Source organism: Mauremys mutica, unplaced genomic scaffold, assembly GCF_020497125.1.
Source record: "Mauremys mutica isolate MM-2020 ecotype Southern unplaced genomic scaffold, ASM2049712v1 000055F_np12_subseq_1:237658_obj, whole genome shotgun sequence".
Taxonomy (NCBI): Eukaryota; Metazoa; Chordata; order Testudines; family Geoemydidae; genus Mauremys; species Mauremys mutica.
In genome coordinates, this window is record NW_025422821.1 from 14638 (window position 1) to 40438 (window position 25801).

A 25801-nucleotide genomic window follows, 5' to 3' on the forward strand; every position below is an offset into this window, starting at 1 on the left:
CCCTACACTCCTCAATTATAATTAAACACTTACTGGACCCCATTCACAGTTAATTGCTGCCAGTTAGAGCCGGCTGAAAAATTTTAGCTGGAATAATAAAATAGTTTAGTCGCAATTGTAACGTTTCACAGGAATGCGTCAATTTCTATGAAATTTCCAACTTGGGGGAAAAGTAGCGATGAATTGTTTTGACGTTGTCATTTCATTTTGAGAGTTGAAATGTTTGGTTTTGCCTTTGTTTTGATTCATGTAGTTAAGGCTTTTATATTATAATAAAATAGTAATTTTAATATCACATTGTACATAGATTTAATATGAGAGATAATCAGTTTAACATTATACAAAATGAAACATTTTGATGGTTCCAAATCTTTTTTTTTTTTTTTAATTTTCATGCCCTGAGAAATTTCAAAATTTTGGCATTTCTCACTGCTTGGGAAATTTCAAACTGTCAGAGTTTCCTGTGGAATCCAAACTCTGTCTTCCACCAGCTCTGCTAGTGATAAATAATAATAATCCTATATAGCACTTTTCATGAGTGACTCTCTAAGCATTTCACAATGGAAGGCAGTATCACTACTCCCATTTTACAGATGGGAAAACTGAGGGACAGAGCATGTCAGGAAATCTTCTCAGGCCTAGTCCAGTGCTCTATCCATTAGGAAACACTACCTCCTCACTATTTAGGCCAGTGGAGTTTGCATTTGAAGTGAGGGCTGAACATAGCCCATTGTTTTCTCATGACATGGGATTTTTCTGATGCCTCATCGTGAAGTATTATGGTGAATTATTTTACAATGCCATGTCGCACTGAAGTGAAACAGATTCTTGTCCCATTGACCTTAATGGGATTTTGTGTTGTCAGAATAACAGGCAGGGTTATTGCTTTATTATATTATGCAGGTAGAGCAAGAATGGGAACAAAACAATTGCTGATCCAACATATAAGATTATAATATTGTTCTGCAAGCAGTTTGGGCAATCGACCTGTGGGAACGTGCGTGACATAAAGACAAATGCTCAGGCTGAATCTGAAATAGGAAGAAGTAATTTTATGACCATTAATAACCTATGATGATGGATAAGCCCAGGCTGTGATAAGGGCAATGAAACCTCATGCTTCAGGGCATCAGAACACTCGCAAGGAGATGGGAATGAATTCGTTCCCTTCCATTGAACAATTGGCTAAGCACATTATGAGTTCTTCTGCCTTTTCTCTGAAGTCTCGAGTGTTGGCCATTTCTGGAGGAAGGATGCTGCGACCCAATGGACAGATGGTTGGGTCCAGCCTGCAATATTATTACCTGCTACAATGTCTTTCACTAGGCAAAGTCCCATTAAAATAAATGGGATGCTTGCCCCATTAATCTCAGTGGTTCTTGGGCACAAAGAGTGCATCTTCCTATGAGGAAAGAGGACAGGTCTTTCCAGAGGATTGCCCCATAAAATTCATACCGCCATTAGCATCGTGGGCCGGATTGGTGTGTGACTTCTTTGACTTTAACGTCGTTGCACCAGCGATGAATTTGGCTCCTCGAGCACCTGCAAGGACAAGTCCTCACCTGAAGGCCCCATCAAGTTACAAGTTGTACCTAACTGACAGCCTAAGTCCACTTAACCCCTCATGTTTAAGTGGTGCATATGCCTTGTGCTGGCAGTAAATTCCACCTAGGAACTCAAGGGTTATGTGCCGGTCTGGCAGGGGCCCTACTGGTACAGGGAGAGGAAGAACTAGCAACGGGGTTGGTGACATCGTCGGAAGGGCTGGGTGGCAATGAGACAGTCCTGACAAGTGATGGTCCTCGTGGCACCTACGCCCTCAGCCAGGCTGCTGTCAATTTTGCTGGCTTGGGCGCCCGATGAATCCTGCCGGCAGCCAAATTCTGCAGCAATTAATGGAAAGTGGGACAAACCCCCTTAGAATGGGGTGCTGGAAGAGCCCTTGAGACCAGGAGGCTCCCTGTTTCAGGAACACGCTGTCACCCATAGGTGCCAACTTTTCCTGATGCCAGTGGGTGCTCGACCCGCCCCCGGCCCCGCCCTGACTCCACCCCTGCCCCACCTCCTCCCAGCTCTGCCCCGCCTCTTTCCCGAGCATGCCACCTTCTCCCTCCTCCCGCCTCCATCCCAGCACTTGCCGCCGCGAAACAGCTGTACTGCAGCAGCAGCACTGAGAGCGAGGGGAAGAAGAGGAGAAGGCGCGCTCAGGGGAGGAGGTGGAGGTGGAGGTGAGCTGGGGCGGGGGGGCGGGGAGTTTGGCTGCCGGTGGGTGCAGAGCACTCACCGATTTTTCCCAGCGGGTGCTCCAGCCCCAGAGCACCCACGGAGTCGGCGCCTATGCTGTCACCCCTACTTTGCAGCCAGGCTTGGTCAACACTGAAGTGGGTGGCTGACCCACTCTTAGCCAGCCTGTGGAGGTCAATGTTGAGCACCCAGGGCACCCCCCGCTTTAGGGGTGGTACCTGTTGCCTCTGCATCCCTCCCAGCCCTGGGCCTCCTTCCGAATAAACCACGTTTATGGCAAAGTTCAGCCCGTTTAAATATTAAATAGGAAACCCATAGAAATTAATGGTGCTGTTTTAAAATCTTCCGTTAAAGCCGGCCCTATTGGCACTGACAAATTGTCTCATTAGGGGACATGAATTTCTTGTCATTTATCTGAGTGAGTGAAGGTAAATGTATGGCTCCCGTTCCCCAGGGCACGTTGGCACCGAGCAGCCGGGTCACAGGGAGGCCGTCTAGACCCCTGAGAGCGCAATTAAGGATCCGACTGGGTAGACGAGCAGGCTGCAGCTGGGCTGAAATTCACTCCTGTGCTGAGGGCCGGCACCAGGACAAGGTGCCTCTTAAATGGTGCCTGTTGGGCCCCAGACAGGTTGAGTCTCACCCTCACTGAAGACTGTGTGGTGCCTACGTAACCACCTGGCCAGTGGGTATGTTCTGGGTTCCCTTCTGTGACAATCAATAGACGCTCTACGTGGTTAGCTCACGCTTTTAGCTCTTCCATCCCTGTTCTCAAAAGCACTTGAGGTTGGTCTAAATCTGCTCCCAGTAAAGCCAATTGCAAAACTCTCACTGATTTCAACAGGAGCAGAGTCTGGCCAATGCTGAGAGGTGTTATTAGGCTCAGCCCGCATTACGGACAGAAATGGTCAAAGCGTTGTATGCAGATAATATGCTGGGTGAATGTGTCCTTGGCAAATCATTCCTGGTTCCTGTCAACACACTCGTCGCTTGGAAGCTTTAGCTGAATATTTTGGATGAACAATTCTCAGCCTGTCTGTGAGCTCTTTGTGGGTAGGGAGCATCTTTTTTTCTCCTGTGTTCGTACAGCACCTAGCACTGGGGGGCCTGGCTCATAACTGGGGTTCCTAAGCAACCACAATACAACTAGGTTAATAATCATAATAAATGTGCTGGTGGCAAATGGTTCATTTTCTGCTCCTATTCTGGATGTTGTGACTGGTCACCTGAGGCACAGGATATATCTTTCGTTACTTTTTGGGTCACCGATTGGCTGAATTAAACTTTTTAAATGAATGGTGAATTCCAGGCTTCCCCTGCCAGGGTTCAGATAATTAATCCTTTGTGCTGAAGTTTGCGGCATAATTCCAGGGCTGGAGACTGTTTAGCGTCAGAGAGTTGAAGGCCAGGAGCTCCTGCCAGATGATCTAGCCTGGCCACCTGTGTATCACAGGCCAGCACCCCAGCATCTGCATACTAAACCCAACAATGGGCCTTACACCAAAGTATTACAGCCCTCTTGTATGCCCCAGAGAGAACAGGCGGGGCTGAGATGCACCAATGTCCAGGCTCTTACAACGGAATGGAATTAATACCAAGGTAAGTGCGTAGGGTGTTGCACGAATGCTGATGGTGGAAGTTCCGGCTGTGCGGGTTGGTTTTGATGGGGCACCCAGGTCACATGGCATTGCTTCTCTTTCCGAGCCCAGCTTTTGGAATCAAGCATTTGTGATTCGGAATTCACCATTTGCTTTCTGCTGCTGTTCTTTCGTTAGTCTGGGATCTCCAAAGGACCATGCCCATCCACCCACCCCACCCCCTGAATTAGGGGGCCTGATTCCCTAGACTCTTTTGAAAATCCCAGCCTCAATATTTGTATTCCAGAACCCACGCGGGGCCCCAAGCAAGCTCAGGCCTCACGTGTGCCAGGAGCTGTTCAGAGAGACAGTCCCTGCTCAAAAGAGTTTAGCATCTAAGGGATTCTCTGAGTCTCCCCTGCCTTAGAGCTTGTGTGGTCCCTGACATCTGTGTGCAAAGTGAGTGTAATGGCGGAATGGTGGTGGAAGGTCAGACCTGGGGGAATCATCTGCAGGGAGTGAAGCCGGGGCCTCTGCATCTAAAAGTAGGTGCTTCCCACTGCTCTTTCCACCTAGTGTGTACAAGCGCAAAGGATGGCCCAATGGGCAGAGCAGTGGCGGTTCAGGCCCATCGTATTTTGATGCCATCCCTGCTGGACGCTCACATCGTGTATTTTTCTGCATTTCCTATCCTGTGGCTGCTGGGACTAAATTTAAATTGTGCTGATTTGCAAGCGCCCCTTGGGCTGCAGTGCTTCAGAGCACACTGGAATCTGGCCTGGGATCTATGCCATGGGGTGCCCCAAATAAATTCCCTCCAGGGCTTAAGCGTTCATCAAGGCCCGTATCATTGGTTGTTGCAAACTGTCTCTCTGCTCTGTCAGGTGAAGACGACGGGTTGGGGTTTTCTTTCCCTTTGCTGGTGGGGCACTTTTCCTGGCAAACACAGCACATTTTGAGCTATCTCTGACAGAGTGCAATGAATTATGTATGTTGGGAATATTTTGTTTACATCCCTGATAAACAGCTGGAGTCCTTGATGGGCTTCCCACAGCACAAAACTCATTTACCTGGCCCGTAAACTCCCAAATCAGCAAGCCCAGGCTGTGCTGGGCCCACTGCCTTGCTTAGGTAGGCAGCTGATGTTCTCCAGTTCTGTAGTGGCCTTGTGGCAAAGTTGTCTATAAACTAGAGTCAGAGTTTTCACCTGCGTGTGGCGAGCCAGGCACAGGGGCCAGATGCACATAGTCGCAGAGGCAGGGGCCTTAACCTCTCTGCACCGGCATTCGTCCTGCCCCTCGGCGGGCACATCCATCACCTGGAGAATATTGCTGAACAGCCGTGTTGGTTTGTGACGTGCTAGGTGCGTCCTAAGTTTGGGGCATAGCACAAACTTGGTAGAGGGAGGAGTCCTAGCTACTCCAGGGGATGAAATGGTCCTGTCCCCGCAATTTCGGTAGCCTCGCCTGGCCACTTGCAGGGCTCTGCATTAGGGCTCCCTCCGGACATGCCCCCTCTCATCCCCTCAACACGCCCCCATGGTTCTCCTACCCTCTGACAGTGCAGGGGAGATTCCCCCACTGCTGCCTGGGGCGCGTGTGTGTGTGTGTGTGTGTGTGTGTGTGTGTGTGTGCAGCTGTCAGAGGAAGGTGTAAGAACACCAGAGTGGTAGCTGTGGGATAATCTGCCCCTCGTGCAGGTATCATCCTGGGCTCTAAGCGTACGTTTACACTGCAGTGAGCTGCCCGAGGCTGGCCCGGGCCAGCTGACTTGGGCTCACGGGGCTTGGCCTAAGGGGCTGTTTAAATGCAGTGTAGTTGTTCGGGCTCAGGCTGGAGCCTGGGGTCTAGGATCCTGCAAGGTGGGAGGTCCTAGTGCTTGGGCTGCAGCCCGAGCCCAAACGTCTACACTGCAATTAAATAGCTCCTTAGCTGGAGCCCCATGAGCCCAACTGTCCTCTAGACACAGGCCTCGTCTACACTACTGCACTGTAGCGCGTCTGGGGAAGACGGGCTGTGCTGACAGGGGAGCACTCTCCTGTTGCCATAATTACTCCACCTCAACGAGAGGCGGGAGAGCGTCTCCTGCTAACATAGTGCAGTGCGGACAGCGCATTAAGTCAATGTAACTTGCGTCGCTTGGGGTGTGTGTGGATTTTTCACACCCTTGAGTGACGTAACTTACATCGATGTCAGCGGTAGCGTAGACAAACCCATAGTCAGAGATCAGCTTAAGCCTTGAAGCCTGAGGTTTACTAACCGTTCCAGCCCTTTGGTCATCATTATCCCTCGCTGAAACTGTCCAGCATCAGCCCCTTGTGTATCTATGAAAGCCGGGATGGCACTGTTCATTCCCATTCATGCACAGTAGGGGAGTGAGCAGGAGGGTGCAGAGAGGAGTCAGTGATTTGATGTTGGCAGGCAGCTAGGATGGGAGCAGGAGGGCTGGTGGCAAGAGTCCTGCAGGGCTAGCAAGAAATGCTAAGACTCCCCTGAGTACATGGGGTCAGCTCTCCACTGAGTATGCAGGCCCGCAGCTTTTAAAGCCCTTAGCACCACAAGTGAAATGGATCTCAGAGCATCAACCTCAAAAGGCTAAAGAGCCGAGCTGACCCTGGAGAGATCAGCGACTTGTGGATCTCAAAGCACGCTCCTCTTTGACGTTTCCCTGCTGAGATAGCAACCTGCAGGTTGAAGGGCACCAAGGTATTTTTGGACTTGATGCACACGCTGTTGAGCTGTCCTCTTTGGCTAAATGCGTCGCTGTTATGCAGAGCAATACATTTGCAATTTAAGGGAGACTTTGAAATCTGTAGCAGCTGTGGCTTAGCAATGACTGCTCAGCATGTGGAACTGGTGAAATCTTCCCCTAAGGTGGACTGAGAGATGCAAGTGCTGATTTGTCTGATTTCAAAGACACTTTTCACAGCCTTGCACAGCTACCAGCATCCACAAGATGTAATTTCCCCCCGACAGATTTGCTAATCAAATATCCAGCCACCCAAATGACAGCAAAAGCCTCACTGCTGGACAATTGAGGCAGCCGAATGTAACGCAGAGGTGGTCCAACCTACGTCACCTAGGCACAACATTAACTTTGTTCCCTTGGAGATTTATGCGCTGGGACCCTCCCAAACTGAAGGCAGAAAATATCCATGGCTCTCCATCCGGTGCAGAGGTACTCTGAGCATGCTGCCTCCATGCCCAAGCACAGGGAGGTAACTTGGAGTACACCAATTTGCAACTGGCATGTGTTCCAATGAGACAATAATTATTTGGTGTACTGTAAATTAGAGCAGCCCCTATGCTGCTCAAATTTAAGCCAATGAGGTGGAGTAACTTGCTCACTGATGCTCTCTCCAACTCCAGTGCCCAGCAGAGCTCCATGCAGGAGAGAATCCAGGCCAGTTCTTAATCTGGCTCTTGCTGGGTCCACCCTTAGGGAATGTCTTAACTGCCGAGTTAGCCCAGGTGAGCAGCACCTGAATCTGAGCACCCAGGTTAGCTTAGCCTGGATATGAGCAGCCACACAGCAAAGCCCTGCCTGTGTGACTGAGACCCCACTGGTGCTCCGCTCTGCCATGGGTGTTTCTAGGGCTTCTGGGAGCACATCCCATGGTTCTGCAATAAGTTGAGCTGCTCTATGATTATTTCCCGATGAATTGTCCTTGTGGGCACACAGGGAATTGTGGGAAGCCACTGGAGGACTATCAGCACCTATTAGCGTGTGTCCTTGGGTTACCAGCCCGAGTGAAAGCAGCACCTGGGCTCTAGCTCACCCCCATCCGGAACAGCTGTCCCTGGCTGATAGCGCCACTACATTCCGGTGAAAGGGTTTTGTGTGTGGACAGAAGGAGGGTTTGGGCCAAACCCAAGGAGGGGCCCAAGTTAACTCTGCAGTGAAGACATAACCTGAGTCCAACCCACTGGGGCTAGGGCCCTTGTGTGGAATACTCTGCTCTGGAAGAAGGAGCTAAAATACAGCCAATCACACAAAAACCCCTTTTCAATATTCTCGTTTATGTTGTGGGAGTTGCCTAGTCGTGGGGCTGCCATCCCTGTCGAACGATCACACATTTATTCAGCTGTTGGGAACCACGGGGCCAAGAATGGCTTGATATTGCACTGACACTATCGTGCAAGGCCCTTCACATGGGAAGAACAAAAAGACGGGCCCTGCTGCCCACCTTGGTGTGAATTTAGCCCACATGTGGTGATCTTGTAGCACACTGGTATAAAGCTCTCATGGGATAAGAGGGAAGGTTCTCTCAGGGACTGGTAACTGGTTAAAAGATAGGAAACAAAGGATAGGAATAAATGGTCAGTTTTCAGAATGGAGAGAGGTAAAGAGCGGTGTCCCCCAGGGGTCTGTACTGGGCCCAGTCCTATTCAACACATTCATAAACGATCTGGGAAAAGGGGTAACCAGTGAGGTGGCAAAATTTGCAGGTGTTGCAAAACTGTTCAAGAGAGTTAAGTCCAAAGCAGACTGTGAAGAGCTACAGAGGGATCTCACCAAACTGGGTGACTGGGCAACAAAATAGCAGATGAGATTCAATGTTGATAAATGCAAAGTAATGCACACTGGAAAACATAACCCCAACTATACACACAAAAGGATGGGGTCTAAATTAGCTGTTACCACTCAAGAAGGAGATCTTGGAGTCATCATGTCTCTGAAAACATTCACTCAATGTGCAGCGGCAGTCCAAAAAGTGAACAGAATGTTGGGAATCATTAGGAAAGGGATAGATAATAAGACAGAAGATATCATATTGCCTCTATATAAATCCATGGTACGCCCACACCTTGAATACTGTGTGCAGATGTGGTCGCCCCATCTCAAAAAAGATATATTGGAATAGGATAAGGTACAAAAAATGGGCAACAAAAATGATTAGGGGTATGGAACAGCTTCCATATGAGGAGAGATTAATAAGACTGGGACTTTTTGGCTTGGAAAAGAGATGACTAAGGCAGGAATGATAGAGGTCTATAAAATCATGACTGGTGTGGAGAAAGTAAACAAGGAAGTGTTATTTACTCCTCATAACACAAGATCTAGGGGTCACCAAATGACATTAATAGGCAGCAGGTTTAAAACAAACAAAAGGAAGTACTTTTTCCATACAACACACAGCCAACCTGTGGAACTCCTTGCCAGAGGATGTTGTGAAGGCCAAGACTATAACAGGGTTCAAAAAAGAACTAGATAAATTCATGGAAGATAGGTCCATCAATGGCTATTAGTCAAGATGGGCAGGGATGGTGTCCCTAGCCTCTGTTTGCCAGAGGCTGGGAATCAGCGACAGGATGGATCACTTGATGATTGCCTATTCTGTTCATTCCCTCAGGGGCACCTGGCATTGGCTGCTGTCGGAAGACAGGATACTGGGCTAGATGGACCTTTGGTCAAACTCTTGGAGAACACCTACTAATGGTCTGACCCAGTATGGCTGTTCTTATGACACCCATTAGACAGAGTTTTTGGAGAGAGCTGACAGGTGTGTTCACACAGCATGGAACGACTTGAGAGGAACTGTTGTGTAGCACACTGGCTGACACAATTCCTTTATGAAGGAATAAAGACAAGTGCAAAGTACTTCACTTAGGAAGGAAAAACCAAATGCACAACTACAAAACAGGGAATAACTGGCTAGATCAGGGGTAAGCAACCTATGGCACGAGTGCCGAAGGCGGCACGCGAGCTGATTTTCAGTGGCACTCACACTGCCCGGGTCCTGGCCACCGGTCCGGGGAGATCTGCATTTTAATTTAATTTTAAATGACGCTTCTTAAGCATTTTAAAAACCTTATTTACTTTACATACAACAATAGTTTAGTTATATATTAAAGACTTATAGAAAGAGACCTCCTAAAAATGTTAAAATGTATTACTGGCATGCGAAACCTTAAATTAGAGTGAATGAATGATGATTCGGCACAGCACTTCTGAAAGGTTGCCGACCCCTGGGCTAGATGGTTGCACAGCTGAAAAGGATCTGGGGGTTATCGTGGATCACAAATTGAATATGAGTCAATAATGTGATCCTGTTGTGAAAAAAGCTAATATTTGGGGGTGTATTAACAAGGATGTCGTATGTAACACACAGAAGGTAATTGTCCCACTCCACTCGGCACTGGTGAGGCCTCAGCTGGGGCATTGTGCCCAGTTCTGGGCACTATCCTTCAGGAAAGATGTGGACAAATTGGAGAGTCCAGAAGACAGCAACAAAAATGATAAAAGGTTTAGAAAAGACGACCTATAGGCTATGAGGAAGGGTTAAAAGAAACGGGCATGTTTAATCTTGAGACATGAAGACTGAGGAGGACTTGATAACAGTCTTCAAATATGTTAAGGGCTGTTATAAAGAGGACAATGATCAATTGTTCTCCATGTGCACTCAAGATAGGACAAGAAGTAATGGGCTTAATCTGCAGCAAGGAAGATTTAGGCTAGATATTACTAGGAAAAGCTTTTGATCGATTAAGGTAGTCAAGCTCTGAAACAAGCTTCCAAGTGTGGCTGTGGACTCCCCATCATTGGCAGTTTTAAATAACAGATTGGACAAACCCCTGTCAGGGCTGGTCTCCGTTCACTTGGTCCTTCCTCAGCATAGGGGGCTGGACTTGGTGAGTTCTTGAGGGCCCTGAATTTCGATCAATCTATGCGTCATGATTTTAATGCTGTGGTGGTTCTGTTGTAATATTAATTGTGTGTTAGCGTGCCTAGAGCCTCATGTGGGCATCTTTTTATTATTACTATTTCTCTTGAAATGAATCAATAACTAAACAAGAACTGTAACATGTATATCCAGTCCTACGGGCCATCTGCGATTCAGAGCCTGCTCTGTATCCAAAACTGGTATCGAACCCATTTTGGAAGCTTGATTTTCAAAGCGCCTCAGATGTCCCTTCTCCGAAGTCTGTAAATTTGGCCCTTATCTGTCTATCAGTTTCATAAAGCAACAGCTGATTTCATAATGTTTCACTGCAGGTTTCTTCTTCCTCCCCTTCTTCGTAACGGGCGATACCTGTACGCATGGCAGTTCAGTGCCACGGGCTAGTGTGGTCATGGTGGAGTGAGAAGTGTCTTATACTCAGCATTTGGGATATTTACATCTCATGGCTCCTTTATGTTCAGAGAAGGGGAAAAATGGAAAATAGGCAAATGAAACAAAACAAAGCCATAGTTTTAAGAAGGTGCCTGACTCACCTGTGCTGTTATATTCTTGGCTTTCATTTATACCAGTAGTGTATCAAAGAAAACAAACCCAGATTCTAATGGCTATAGTAAAGGAACAGCCCTTTAGTCTGGATTGCAGGGAGTGTGAGCGAGTACATAGGGCACAGGACTGTGTTTCTGGGGTCTGGAGTTCTATTTGTGCCACTGCCCTGCTGTGTGACCTCCGGCAAGACAAGTCATCCGTCCGTGCCTCAGTTTCCCCCTTACTTTTTGTCTATTTACACTGCAAACTCTGTACACGTACGGCACCTAGCCCAAAGGGGGCCCTGATCTCAGGTGGGCCTTCTAGCGCCACTGTGATGCAAAGAATAGGTATTAGTAATGTTACAAAAGCAATTGACTTGGGCATTGTTCTTTTCCACATGACACACTCCAGGTCTATGTAACACACTTGTGAATGAATATATCACAGTAAGTCTTTTTGAACCAATCTAAATACAGTCCTGTCAAGGTTCATTACTAACCTCCCATTTTTTGAAGTGTAGCTTTCTTTTTTCCCCATTGTTTTCACCAAAATCTGCCTGACATCATCTTATCAATCATACTCCTACAAGGAGAAGTGTAACAAACATTTTAAAAACCCTTCCTCCTGCGTTACAAGACAGCTGAGTGTAACATGTTATCCTTAACCATACAGTGGCTAGAATTACAGATGGGGAGCTCAGCCACTAGCTAATAGAGCACTTTGCACCAGGAGATTTCAAAGCACTTTACAAAGGAGGGCAGTATCATGATCCCCACTTTACAGATGGGGAAACTGAGGCATGCAGAGAGGCGTGATTTGCGCAAGGGCACTAGCAGGTCCAGGTCTAGCTCAAGGTCTCTTGAGTGCCAGTCTAGTGTGCACACCACAAGGCCACACTGGCTCCCCTAGTTCAGGGGGTGGAGTACAGCAGCTGTATAACAGAGCACAGAGTGAGAGCTGGGCACATAGGATAACGTATCCAGTTGAAACCGCAGGGGGAGTTTAAAGAGCCTGATTGTGAGAGGTGGTGAGGACCCACAGCTCTCAGTTGCAGTCATGGGTAATCAGCGCTTCTGAAAAGCAGGACCTAGGAGAGGCAGAAGAGAGCTCCCTGAGTTGAGATTTGGACCAAACACCAGCACTCATGCTCCTGTTCCTGCAGAAGATTCACGGGTTCTTTAATGGCCACAAGTGGCCTAGACTACAGTCTACACTCTAGCCAGGGGCTTTTCAGTGCATCGCTAAGCTTCCAAACCATCACGGGTCACTAATTAGAGCAGACACGGCCCCTAAATCCCATCCAGCATCTCTTCAGCAAATTGATGCTCTGGGTCTCAGTTTCCCCACCTGTAAAATGGGGATCATGCTACTGACCTGCTTTGTAAAACTCCTCGAGATCTATGGATGAAAAGCCAAGAGCTTATTGTTGTCATTCATATTATTTACTATGAATCATTTGGCCCCAAATAGCACATTCTAACACCCAAAGAAACAGAGCTGGTGGGAAAACTTTCCACATCAGAAAATGTTGTTTCAACAAAACCATTTTGTGTGTGTGTACAAAACTGTATCAATTTTGACATTTGTTTATAAAAATAATTGGAAATAAAGGCAGCAAAGAATCCTGTGGCACCTTATAGACTAACAGACGTTTTGCAGCATGAGCTTTCGTGGGTGAATACCCCATCTGACGAAGTGGGTATTCACCCACGAAAGCTCATGCTGCAAAACGTCTGTTAGTCTATAAGGTGCCACAGGATTCTTTGCTGCTTTTACAGATCCAGATTAACATGGCGACCTCTCTGATACTGGAAATAAAGGGTGAATTTTGTTACTCTTTAACCTCAAAATTTTTCACAGGGTGGAAAATCCATTTTCTGACCAGTTCTACAGAAAGTCTCCCATTGATTTCAATTAACGTTGGAGCAGGCTCACAGAGAAGCTATACTGTAGTCACTCTCACAGGCAGATCCTCCGGTGATTTAAATAGGAGCAGTTTCATTGACTTCAATGGAGCTATGCCAGTTTATCGTCTCTGAGGAACTGGTCCATTAAACCAACACAGGCTGTGTTCTCAGAAGTGCATTCCTCTTCCACTTCCTTCCAAAGCGCTGCCCTCTTTCCAGCAATAGATTCCTCAGCAGAAAGCTGCAATAATATTTTGTTACCTGTTTGAGCCACTCTCTGCCATTTTAGGCTAATTACGATTTGGGATTTTCACCTCTCACTTAACAGCCGAGCGCAGCTCCAAAAGGCCTTTCACGTCTATGGCTGCAGGAAAGAGGAAAGCTCGTTTGTGTAGCCAGCAGAATGTAATATCAACGCTGTTGCTTATGCGCTGTGTAATTGCCTGCAGTCGTGCTGTTAGCAATGGCACCGTGAGGACCGCTCACTCTTAGGGGAATGGTTTTTAAAAATGTCTCTCTCACTCAGAGCAAGTCAGCCCAGTACAATCCACTGAGCAGGCGGTCTGGCATTGTTGGTGTTTAGACGGGGAATGGATGAATATTCTCCTTCCTCTGAATGCCTCCGCGCAGATGGAACGAGAAGGGTCCCGTTGATGGGCCTTTATAACGGAGCAGCCAACAACCTGCAGCTAGTCAATCGTCTCCCTGGGCAACAAGGGGAAAAGCTGCAATGAGTCGAAAACCCTCCTACCGCGTGTAATGAGCTGCAGCCGTGGACCCTGAGCCCCTGCAAATGTTGTCTTAGAAGGCGACGGCAAAACAAGGCTGGCGGCATGGTCAGTGAAAATCTATCGCCCTTAATCTTGAAACAGCTTTCAGGGTTTACAACAACCCGGCTCCCAGCAAGAAACACTAGTCGAGAGGGAGGGAAACAGAGGCACAGGCAAGCGAGGCTTCCAGGGATGGCTTGAATGACAGAGAGATACAGGGAGGCTCAAGCTGCAGAGGAGAAGGCTCTTGCTCCAATGGTGGTGAGACCATGAGGAGGGCCGGGAGGAGGCCTGTGCTAGGTAAGTGCAGGGAGGAGAGTGGATATAAGCTCCATACTTAGGACAAGTCTGGGGAGGGTATAGAGCAGTATAGTGTCAGTACTCCAGAGCCATGAATCTTTAGGTGACTCTGTATTTAGGCCCCAGTTCTCCTGGATCAGCTCATGCGGAATAGCGGGGTTACCACTCAGGCTGTCTGTAAATCTTGGCTTGGACCCCACGGTCAGGGAATGGGCTGAAAACCACATCACACGCTACTCTTCTTCTTCTTGATAAGCATTTCCATAACCCTGCCACTTACAAACTGGAGACAAGACACATCCCCCGCCCCGAGGAGGTCACAATTTAAATACAGCCAGGCAGGCAAGGTCAAACCAGGCCCAGGACAACAGGGCTGCAGAGGGAGAACATGGGAATTATGAGTGTTAAGGAGGAGGGGCTGCACCAGGGGCTGAGGCTTTTTAAGAAGGGCTTTCAAGGAGACAGAAGGGGGCGCGCATGATGGTTCGGGTTATTCAGTGTTCCAGGCAAAGGGCCTGATTCTCCGTTGCCCTGTACCTGTGTGGTCTCAGTGCTAGTGTCAAGTAAGTGGAAAACACGGTTGTTCTGATTTAATAGCATTTTAGGCTCACTTTGCACTCATGTAAAAGACGATGCAGGGAGCAGGGCAGTGACGAATCAGGCCTATGGGGGAAGCACGGTAGAAAGCACACAGCCATATTCTGCTGCATTGAGTTTATCCTCCTACTGGGCCACCTTGCCACTCCCAATATTGCCAACTCCACAGGTTTAAAAGTCATGAATTCCGCCCCTCCTCCCCCAAATCGCAAGCTTGACTTACAGAATCATGAGATTTTTTTTTTGTAAAATAAGAAAAACGAGTCTCCTTTTCTTTGTCTTTGAGTTTTTCAGCCATAGGGACATACTGAGATCACATTTTCAAGCTTTTCCTGCTCTCACAAACTTACGTCTTTTTTGTTTGTTTTTTAAATGGAAGCCGAGATGCTCATGCAAGGTCATGATTCCAAAAAAACACACCAAGAGTTGGCAACGGTGCACTCCCCTGATCCTGGGATACTTGCAGGGCAAAATGGGCCCTGATATTACTGCTCTGAATTACGCTGCCAGTGGCTCCAGGGAGCCGGAAGAGGACTGTGCCCTCTGCCCTGCCTCCTTTCCCCCTTGGTGTGCTCCTGCCCTGCCCAAATATGTCCACGGGGAATCTTCATCTGCCCCTTTAGGGCACTTCTCTGGCTGCTTCACACAGCCTCAGAGTGGGAGCCCAGGATTCAACCCCCCCCCCCCCCCATCATTCAGGGGGCACGCAAATCATTGTGAGCACATTGCATTTTCAGAGCTGTTTTTATCAGGCTATTTGTTTGGTTGCCGCCTTCACTGTGGAAAACAAGACCAAAGACCAGTTCTGGGGTTTGTTTTTAAACAAAAGACGCCCTGCTGCAGGTCTCGTCCTTTAAAATAAATGACGGCTAGTTTTATAGGGGAATAAGCAACCCCTTCCCCATGCTTTCAGCTTGGAAACTACTGGCTTTTGTTTTCTGTGCATCGCTAAGCAGTCCCCTGTGTGAAGTGGCGCTCAGCAGCCATGTTGGTCTCAGACCTGCTGCAGTCTGTTACAGAGAATACCCACACGCTGTGCTCTCCTGGAGGCTTCAATTTAGTTCTTTCTTTTCCATAATCCTTAAATGAGTCATTTCAGACTGAAAATACCTGTTTTGCTCTGTGTATGGAAGCAAGATGCTGTTTGCCATAACTGCCCCCTGCCTAATAATGAGCTAAATCCAATCAATATACAGTACTTATTTGACACCCCAACCTGTAGAATCTGGGCATCCTGCCATCGTTCATGTATTTAGCGCCACGGTAAAGGAGAGCTTTGCTACCATTCCTCTTACAGATTGAGAACTGAAGCACAGTGAGACGTAGTGACTTGCCCAAGGTCACACAGGGAGTATGTGGCAGAGCAAGAACTTGCATCCAGGTCTCCCAAGCTAGTACCCTAACCACTGTGCCATCCTTCCTCTCTTAAGCTGAACCTCCTTACTAAGTATTTACTCACTCCCTGTTCAGAAAAAATTCCATCTACATGACTTGAGTAAAGTTGTCCGTTAGGATGTGGCATAGAGATTCCCCAAGGCGTGTTTGCTTAGGTACATCACAGATTATTTTTTGTCATCCTCTCATAGAAGTTGATGCACAGGTTGAGGCTGGATTAGATGGCCTATCGCTCTGAAACACTTTTTCACTAGGAGCGTGGTGAAGCACTGGAATGGGTTCCCTAGGGAGGTGGTGGAATCTCCTTCCTTAGAGGTTTTTAAGGTCAGGCTTGACAAAGCCCTGGCTGTGATGATTTAGTTGGTGTTGGTCCTGCTTTGAGCAGGGGGTTGGACTAAATGACCTCCTGAGGTCCCTTCCGACCCTGATATTCTATGATTCTATGATTCTGTCCTGCGATGGCAATTCTTGGGTTACTGTAGCAGTGCCCATGTATTCAGAGCCATACCCAGCTATATTAACTTACAATAAATATTCATTAATAGACTACACAGCCAGCATGATGAAAACCCTCCCCTCTCTGCTTCAGTGCTTACAGAATAAAATTTACATGAGCAGATGTGTCCTTGCTTCAGCAAGGTCCTGGATTCTTGTGGACAGGGGCTTTCACTCAGCTGGCTCAGTAGCACTGGTGGTGGTCATGGGTCAGAATAATTTCTCTGGTAACATAATGAAGCTCTATTAATGGGCTCCTTAACATCATCTCTGAGTCTCAGAGCCACCCAGATTGGTGGCTGCTTATTTTTAAGTGCCAGCGGAAAGTCCAGCAGTTTGACAGCCCTGAAAACGGAAGATGCAGAAGTCCAGAGAACAGGGGCAGTGCAGCTGACAAACCAGCTGCCGTATCAATGTGGCTTAGCTGTGACCTCTAGGGGCGTGGCTGGGGGGAGTTCAGTCTCCAATGCTCATTCAGGGCTTGACTTCTCCACTGTCACTGCTAACAAGGGCAGCGCATGATGCCTGCTGTGGTGCGGTTCTTCAGTGATGCAGGCACCACCGTAAGGATGAAGGGACAGTCCCACTGAACTCATTTGACGTGGGCCCCCCAAACAGGCAGCAGATGGCAAAACCTTTCCGTTTCTATGGACCTGGACTGGATTTGAATGAATGATCTAGTAAAGGATCTCTAGCCTATTAGCAATCCCTGAGTCACCCAGTCTCTGGGGAAGTGGCTCCATCAGCCCTGTCTGCTCTGGAATAAATTCCAGTGTTTCAATAAGGTGGTACATTATGCAATGGCTTATTCTTGCCACTGTTGCATCCATGAGATTGTGGGCTGTTGTGGGCACTGAAATGGCCCTCTGTGTAAATTAGAGCAGCCCCAGGGGTGCTCTTGTTTTTGGCAGCTTCCTGTAAGATGCCTCTGAGCAGCTCCATAGAATGGTGCAGCCCAGAATCTCCAAAGAGGAGATTCTCTTTGGAGACTCGCACTCCTTTGCCAACATGCTGGATCTGTCCTTGGCATGCCCCCTTGTTTTGGGTGTTGCAATGGGACTAGCACAGGGCTGGTTGCTGGCAGTCCTACACTGTGCTTGAGCGGGGGGAGGGAGGGTGGCTCTTGCAGCATAGTTCTGGCTTCTGTCCCCATCGGGACGGGATAAAGGATTGAATCTCTCCCAATATGTGTCTTGTCTTCTCAGAAATGAGCGGGGGAACAGGTTATATGTGGCCTGGCACAAGCACATACAAACAGGGCTACATTTGCAGTGCAGACAGGGCTAAGTATGCAGCCTTTTCCTAAAGGTGGCTCTTTTCAAACAGACAGGTCAAACGGAGGCAGGAAAACAAATGGGGTAGGACAGACTCACAAAACCACGCCATGGATGGCTGAATTGAAATCATGGAAATGTAGGGCTGGAAGGGACCTCGAGTGAGATCATCTAGTCCAGTCCCCTCCTGAGGCAGGACTAAGTAAACCTAGACCATCCCTGACAGGTGTTTGTCTGGCCTGTTCTTAAAAACGTCCAAGGTGAAGGATTCCATAGCTTCCCTGGAGAACCTACTCCTGTGCTAAACTAGCTTGAGAATTAGAAAGTTTGTGTTAATATTTAACCTAAATCTCCCTAGCTGCAAATTAAGCCGATTCCTTCTTGCCCTAGTCTAGGTGGAAGTGGGGAACAATTGATCACTGTCCTCTTTATAAGAACCTTTTACATATTTTAAGGCTGCTATGTCCCCTCTCAGCCTTCTCGTCTCTAGAGTAACTGTGCCCAATTGTTTCCTCATAGGTCATGCTTTCCGGACCTCTTGTAGAAGTAGGGCTGGGTGTGAGATGGTGGCCTGGAATTCAGCGTGAACTGGAGTATTTCAGGGGAGAGGCACAAAGCAGGGATGGTAATCACCATCAGTGGCCATGTGCCGCAATAGATGCTTCAGATAGATAAATAGCCCTTTAAGTGGGACAGATCAACGGCATCTGAGACTCTGTTCTGTGTCTTCAAGTGCGCGGTCAGGGTTAGTTGGTTAACGACAGCGCAACCGTTACACAAATGTGAATGTTTCCTGGGCAGCTGAGACACGAACCCGGCCCACGCCCCCAATAGCATCTCTCTTTTTCATTTGCTTCTCCTGCCATGGGACCATAGAGCCTTGACAAGCTGCCTTGATTAATCGCATGAGCTCCCTGGCTCTCATCGGGGGCTAACTGACAGAAAGTGAAGCATGACAGTGAATAATGGCAGGACCTTTGAAAATCCAAGAGAAATTAAATAAACGCAACAATATTTGTTCCATTCCCCTCCCTCCCCCCTTTAATGACATTTCAGGCTGTGCTGCTGCATTTCCCACCTCATAAAACAGGACCCAACCCTTCTGAGAGCAACAACCTTAGAACTGCCATTGACGGGTGCGTACTATCCCTGAGCTGGGTGGTACGAATTCAGTGGAGGGATGGTCAGAGTGAAAAGGTAAAACTAACCTGAAGTGTGGTTGTATCAATGTGCAGCACCCACCACCCTGTGGTGCTACCAGGAACAAATAACAAATAGTATCAGCAGAGTGGTCTAGAAGGCAGGACTCTGGATTAGGAGACCTGGGTGCTATCCCCAGCTCTGACACTGCTTTCCTGTGGAACCTAGGTGGCGCCAGCAGCAACCAGGGCCAGGTTCAATATTTAGGGGTTTCTTTCCATCGATACCACACAGAACCAGTCAATCCCCCACCCAGTAACCTGGGAAAATTACACACCACCCCTGGGCCCCTCTGCGAGGCAATACTTCCCCACTCGCAAGCACAGAGTCTGAATGTAGAAAAGAAACTTGTAATAAAAGGAGGGAAGTAACTGGGCGTTAATTTGGGAAAACACCGCAAACAGGGTTCACAAACAGGTGAGTAAAAGACCCACCCCCAAGTCGGTTGGACAGTGTCCTTTTCCCCTCAGTTTCTTAAGTCCAGCTGCCCAAAAGTCCCTTTCATGTGCCCGACCCGTCTCTGCACCCCACTCACCCTTGCTGTCCTCCGTCAGTGCAGACCAAGAGTTCAGAGGTGCATCTGCAGAGTTCACCTCCCACCCTGGGTGGGGGATAAAGAGGCATCTTACTCGCTCTGCTGGCCACTCACCACCCACTTTTCTCACCACTCTCACAGAACCTTTCCACCGCTGGCCGCTCTTCGCGCCTCTTCGCCACTGCCCTGCTGGTCACTCAATCGCCAGCTGATTGTCAGTCACCTTCTGCCTCTCTGCTCTGACCGCCGCACATCAGTCTTTTAGTGACTTTTAACTCCATTGCAGGCTGGGCAGAAAGACTGCCCCATCGGAAGTGATTTCAGCTCTCAGTGACTTTCACTCTTAGCAGGAAGGGTAGAAACACACAGTTCTACCACAACTGGTTTCAGCTCTGATTGAGCAATTAAAATAACAAGAGGCTCCTAATGAAGCCTATTTAGCTCTATTCTTTGAACAATATGGAAGAATAGATTAGTCCAGTCTAGAGAGGACTGCGGGGGTGCAGCATTGTGACCAGGGCACCAGAACTCCTGTCCCCACCCCTCTTACTTTCACAAGGCTCTGACGTTCGAGCCCCTGCTTAATGAGGTTCTTTCAACTGAGGGTGCCCTCCCCCCCCATCATTTGGGACAGGTTAAGCACAGTCCTGCTTTCCTGTATTCCTACAATGATTACAACATTGGTAACCATAATTCAGTTGTAGCCAACACCAGCCAAAGTTGATCCTTTGACACAGCTGTATTTATATAAACACACCCATAGTGACTTCCCCTCCCAGCTAGCTGTCAGGGAAACATTCATTCAGACCCTGCTTACATCCTCACTCCAAGCCAACAATTTGTCGTTCCGGAAAATTACACTTCAGATTATTCCAACTACGTGAGTTCTCCTCAGAGGGTCTGAGGAAACCCACTATGGTTGCCACAAGCCAATGAGCTAACTAACCATTTTCTTACTAACCACTTCAGGTGCATTGTAAGTTAGCCTATTTCCTGGCCTTATAACCCCGTCATGCCTATTGAGAGTGGGTATGGCAGGGGCAGTGGAGACTTCTTCTGGGGCCAGGGATGGTGAAGGTTCCCTTGGGGGTACCCCCTCTACTGGCATAGGCTCCTGCATTTCTTGCTCCGGTACTGGGATGTCCAGGGCACCAGGGACACCTTCCACTTGTATGTCCCCACTGTCCACCAACCTAAGTGTGTCATCACAGGCCTGTTTCTCTTCCGGGAGGTCTGGGAATGTTGGTGGGACAAGCTCATCATCCCAGGATGGTCTCATTGTTGCCGGGGCGTTGCCAGCAACAGGCTTAAATGCTTCTGCCATGGGATTTAGAGCTGAAGAAGCGGAGCTCTCCCCATGTTCAGCTGTTGGAGTCTGGAATCTGATCTCCATTTTAGGATACTCTGTGGTAGTGTCGTCCTTTTCAGACTCGCTCTCAGATGTGCTACATATGGGTGGATTAGCCCCACAGGGCCCACTGCGTGTGCTTGGTGGTGGATTTGGTCCAGCACCCCTTTTTCACCCAGGTCCATGTTATGGTTCATTTCATAAGGGGTGCCTACTAATTCCTCCACAGGCAGTAGGAGGTTCCTATATATTGTTTGTATTTGCCCCGACCCCGTCTCACATTTAATCTTGTAGACTGGCAGATCTTCCAGTTTTTCCACCACCAGGCAAGGTATTGCCGTCCATCTGTCAGCAATCTTGTGTTTGCCAGCAACACCCAAATTTCGCAGCAGAACTCTGTCCCTTGGCTGGAGCTCCTGCGAACGCACCTCTTGTAGAAGTACCTTGCATCATACCGGTGCTTGTTACTATCTGAGTTCTTGTGGGCAGCGGCTGTAGCCAAGCGATAGGCATCCAGCAGTTTTTCTCTTAGTCGGGAAACATACTGCAGATGTGTCTCATAGCTTTCTCCATCTTCTGATACCCCAAAGCACGGGGCTATGGGTAATCTTGGCTCTGACCCAAACATTAAGAGATATGGGGTGTCTCCTGTAGCATCATCCTTGGTAGCGTTGTAGGCATGTACCAAAACTGCAACATGCTGGCTCCAGGTTGCTTTTTGCTCTGGACATAAAGTCTCCAGCATATTCAACTGAATCTGATTAAATCGCTTTAGCTGAGGGTCACCTGGTGGGTGGTAAGACGTTGTTCTGGACTTCTTAATTCCTGCCATCCTTAGCACCTCCTTCAAGAGGTGACTCTCAAAGTCATGTCCCCAATCAGAGTGTATCCGAGCCAGGAATCCATACACTGAAAAATATTTCTCCCATCACACTTGAGCAACGGTGGTGGCCCTCCGGTCACGTGTGGGATATGCCTGCGCATACCATGTAAAATGGTCGGTCACTACTAAAATGTCCCCAACTTTCCTCCTGTCCGCTTCTAAAGACAAGAAATCAATTCATGCCAGCTCCAAAGGGTTGCTGCTGGTGATATTCTTCAGATGTGCTGCTCTAGTGGGCAGCGTTTTCCTTTGAACACACTGAGCGCATGTCTCGCATTTCTTGCATACCTCCTCGGCCAGCTGGGGCCAGTAGAACCTACTTTGTAGTCTTTTGGTAGCGCTAGCTGTGTTAGTTGATTTTTGTAAAGGATGTACTGCAGCACTCCCTGTATCCGTTTTTAGTTTGCTTCATTCCCTCAGTAGTAGTCTACCCTCGGGGGGTAGATGGAATAATTGCAATAGGGTTTTGCCTCTCTCTTTTTGCAAGCCGTGTGTCAGAAATGTCAGTATGTTGCAGTTGGGCTTTTTGCCAGTGAGCAGCATTGAGCATGGGCAACGGAGACTGGTCCAACACAATATAATTCACTGAGGCAGATGGCACACGCTCGGGGGCAGGCCCAGAGTTTCTGCAACACAACCATGAAGACTCTCGTGGGCCTCTGACGACTGATAATTTCCATTGCATATAGCTCTCACTCCATCCGTAGGAATCACAGCAATGTCCGATGCCTGCGGACAACGCATCCGCATCTACATTCCTTCTCCCTGATTGGTACTGAATGCTGAACTCGTAGCTAGCCATGGGTCCAGCATGTATGACCCAAACACGGCATCCGGTGAGTGTCCCCCAGGGGAGAAGGTGTACGATGAAATAGCTTATTTTAACTCGCTTTCTTCTGGCTGCTGGGCACATGAGTCCCTCAAGCACGGGCAGGTCAAGTGGGTCTAGGGCAGTCTAAATGAGTGTGAAGTGGAGGCAGTGTGGCCTAGTGGCTAGATGGGGTCTCAAAAGACCTAGGTTCTATTCCCAGCTCTGCTATTGACCTGCGGAGTGAGCTTGGAGAAGTCACTTCACCACCCCGTGCCTCAGTTTCCCCATCTGTAAAACAGGGTTAATGATACTGCCCTCCTTTGTAAAATGCTTTGAGATCTACTGATGAAGAGCTAGGGTGTAGCGGGGTGATAACCTGCTCCAGCCCTGACAGGGTTGGAACCAGCCCTGGGAGGGGGCTGGCAGGCTGGGAGAACAGCCCAGGCTGAGAGGGGAAACAGCCGCAGCTGTGGCCACGCCCCAAACGGACTCAGCTGGCCTATAAAGGGACTGCTGGGCTGAAGCACTCTCAGTCTCCCTCTGCCTGTAGAGGGAGAAGGGCCTGGTTGCAGGGAGCTAGAGACAGGGTACCTGAGTGAAGCAGGGCTGGGGAAAGGCAGAGGAGCTGGGGAGCTCCAGCCTGGAAAGCCCCAGGCTGCGGCCTAGCAGAAGGCCAAGGGGTACTGGGGGTTGCAGAGGGCAGCCCAGGGGTAGGCAAAGGCAGCAGGTCCAAACCCAACCTTGCCAGTGATGAGTGGCTGATACTGCAGTCTGCCCCAGGGCGCAGGGGCTAGACAATGACTGGCAGTAGCCTGATACTGAGGCAAGGTGGGGATAGAGGGTGGGGGTTCCCTGGGGAGGGGAGACCCTAAGACTGGGGGGTTACTGCCAGGGGGCAGCACCCCAGACAACAGGGCACCGGGTCTGGGAGGGACACGGGGGCCAGAAGGCAGGTGGCTCACCAGCCTGCAGAGGGCGCTCCGGAGCTGGACTGAGCTAATTCCCGGAAGTCATCAGTAGGAGGCGCCGCAGGGGTGAGTCATTGTGCGCATCACATTTGAATGTGGCCCATATCTTTGTCCCTTTGCCTGTAAACACCAGGCATTCTTGGAGACTGAGATCTCCTGGGCACTGGCTCAGGCTAGAGACCTCACATGCCACCCTTTGGTGAGCTATTATGGATATATGTGATCCAGGGATCCCTGTAACCCTTATATACGTCCTGTGCCCTTTGACAGTTGCATCAAGGAGACCCTGGGTCACAGCCATCTTGCTAAAGAATTGGCATTGCGTGTGATTCTACACTGCAAGGATAATTTAAAGGACTTTAGATCTTCAGTATAGTAATGAAGTCTTTCACTATTAACCTTTAAAGAGTCAAAAATGTAACAAGTAGCCCTTGGAACTTGGCTAGGAGCAGTAATTAGCAGCACTAACAGTTCTGGTGAAGATTCTGGTTTAGCCTTTCCCAGAGAGATGCCAGCTCCCTTTCTGTGCATGGAGAGGATTGAAAATGTGCACCACAGAACCCTGGCTGTGTGCTTTGTTCTGTATTTAGTCTGGCCTAGTGAATAGAGCAGCAGATGAACTCACGCTGTCTGGATTCTATTCCTGACTGTATACTAGCCTGCTGGGTGACGCTGGACATATCACAGCACTGCCATGTGCCTCAGTTTCCCCCTTTGTGAAATGGGAGTAGTCATGGTGAGCTCCTTTGTAAAGCACTTGGAGATCTACCGAGGAAAAGCAAGAGACACCATTCACTTGCTAACTGTCACGCTTGTCACTACAGCGACATGCGTTCCCTTCAAGCTGGACTGTGTAAGTCACATGGGGCCATTGCAGCCCCTAAGCAGCCTAGAATCTGGGCATGCAAGGGTGTCCTTAAAGACAACTTCTCCCCAATTCCTGTTCCCTGGTACGTGCTGTACAGAATACTGAAGAATCAAGGGCCCTGCCCCATGAACATTATAACATAAGGGCCAGTCCTGACGGGTGCCTGAGGGCCCACTAGGAAGCAATGAGCATCGTGAACTCTCACAGGCTCCTACTGGAGAAGGGAGACATGAGAGCAAAGATGTAGGCGGTGGTCATGCAGGGCCCTGAAGTTAGGACTGGAGTGGGGGACTCCCATGTCTCATCCCCAGCTATGGCTTTTTGGGTGACCTTGACAAGTCACGCCACTGCTTTGTGCCTCAGTCTCTCCACCTAAAAAAAACCCAGGGATGGTCAGGCTCCTGGCCTAGGATATGAGGTTCAATGAATGATGGTAAAATACTTGGAGATCCTCAGAGGGAAAGCGTTGCATAGAAATGCAAAGTTAGAAAGTTGGGCTGAGATTTCAAAGCTTATTCGGCTGATTGACTCCCATTAAAATGAATGGGCATTGTGGATCCAAAATCCCTTTTGGTAGCTTTGAAAATATCAGCCTCGGTTTGAAAATCTCCCCCAAAGGAACATTTTTTTCATAAGATTTACGGTATTGGCTGGGTTGGAAATTCATGAGCAGCTTCTCACATGTATTCAGGTATCTTTGCTTCCAGTGAAAAACTCAGGAAGCAAAGAGGTTGGCAAAAATGAGTGAGACTTTGCTGACCCTTCCCTAAAATGCCTGGAGGCTGGGATTGAGTTTTGGATGAAGATTCTGGACTTGTCATATCCTGATCAGGCTCATTCATTCCCTGACTGAAATCACTCTTGCCATCAAGGGAAATGGCAAATGAGGCTTTTTCTAAGTGGAATTATCTGTATTTTAATTTTTTGTTCCTTAGGACAGAGAAACCTACTGTTCAGTTCAGAGCTTGCTTTCTTCCTGCCATCATGTGCCTTTCCCGTTTGGAGAACTTTAGCAGCCATGAATAGACAAAGGGACAGGTGATCCCCCCTTAATAGGGTGACCAGGCAGGAAGCGTGAAAAACCGGGACAGGGGTAGGGGTAATAGGAGCCAATGTAAGAAAAAGACTCAAAAATCAGGACTGTCCCTATAAAATCAGGACATCTGGTCACCCTACTCCTTAATTGCCACAGTAACACATAACAACATGCAAATCAGGTGGCAGTTTGATTTCACTCTGCGGAAAGGCAGTAAAAGGGAGGGGAAAAATATGGCAGTGAAGGAGTTAGCAGTTCTGTCCAAATCAGTCATCTTGCTGGAAGAAAAGGAAATAGCCTATTAAGCACGTAAGACTGGAGCACAGAGACTATGTGAAACCACTACTGCTTGGTCCTGTGTGGTAGATAAACAGAGGGATGAA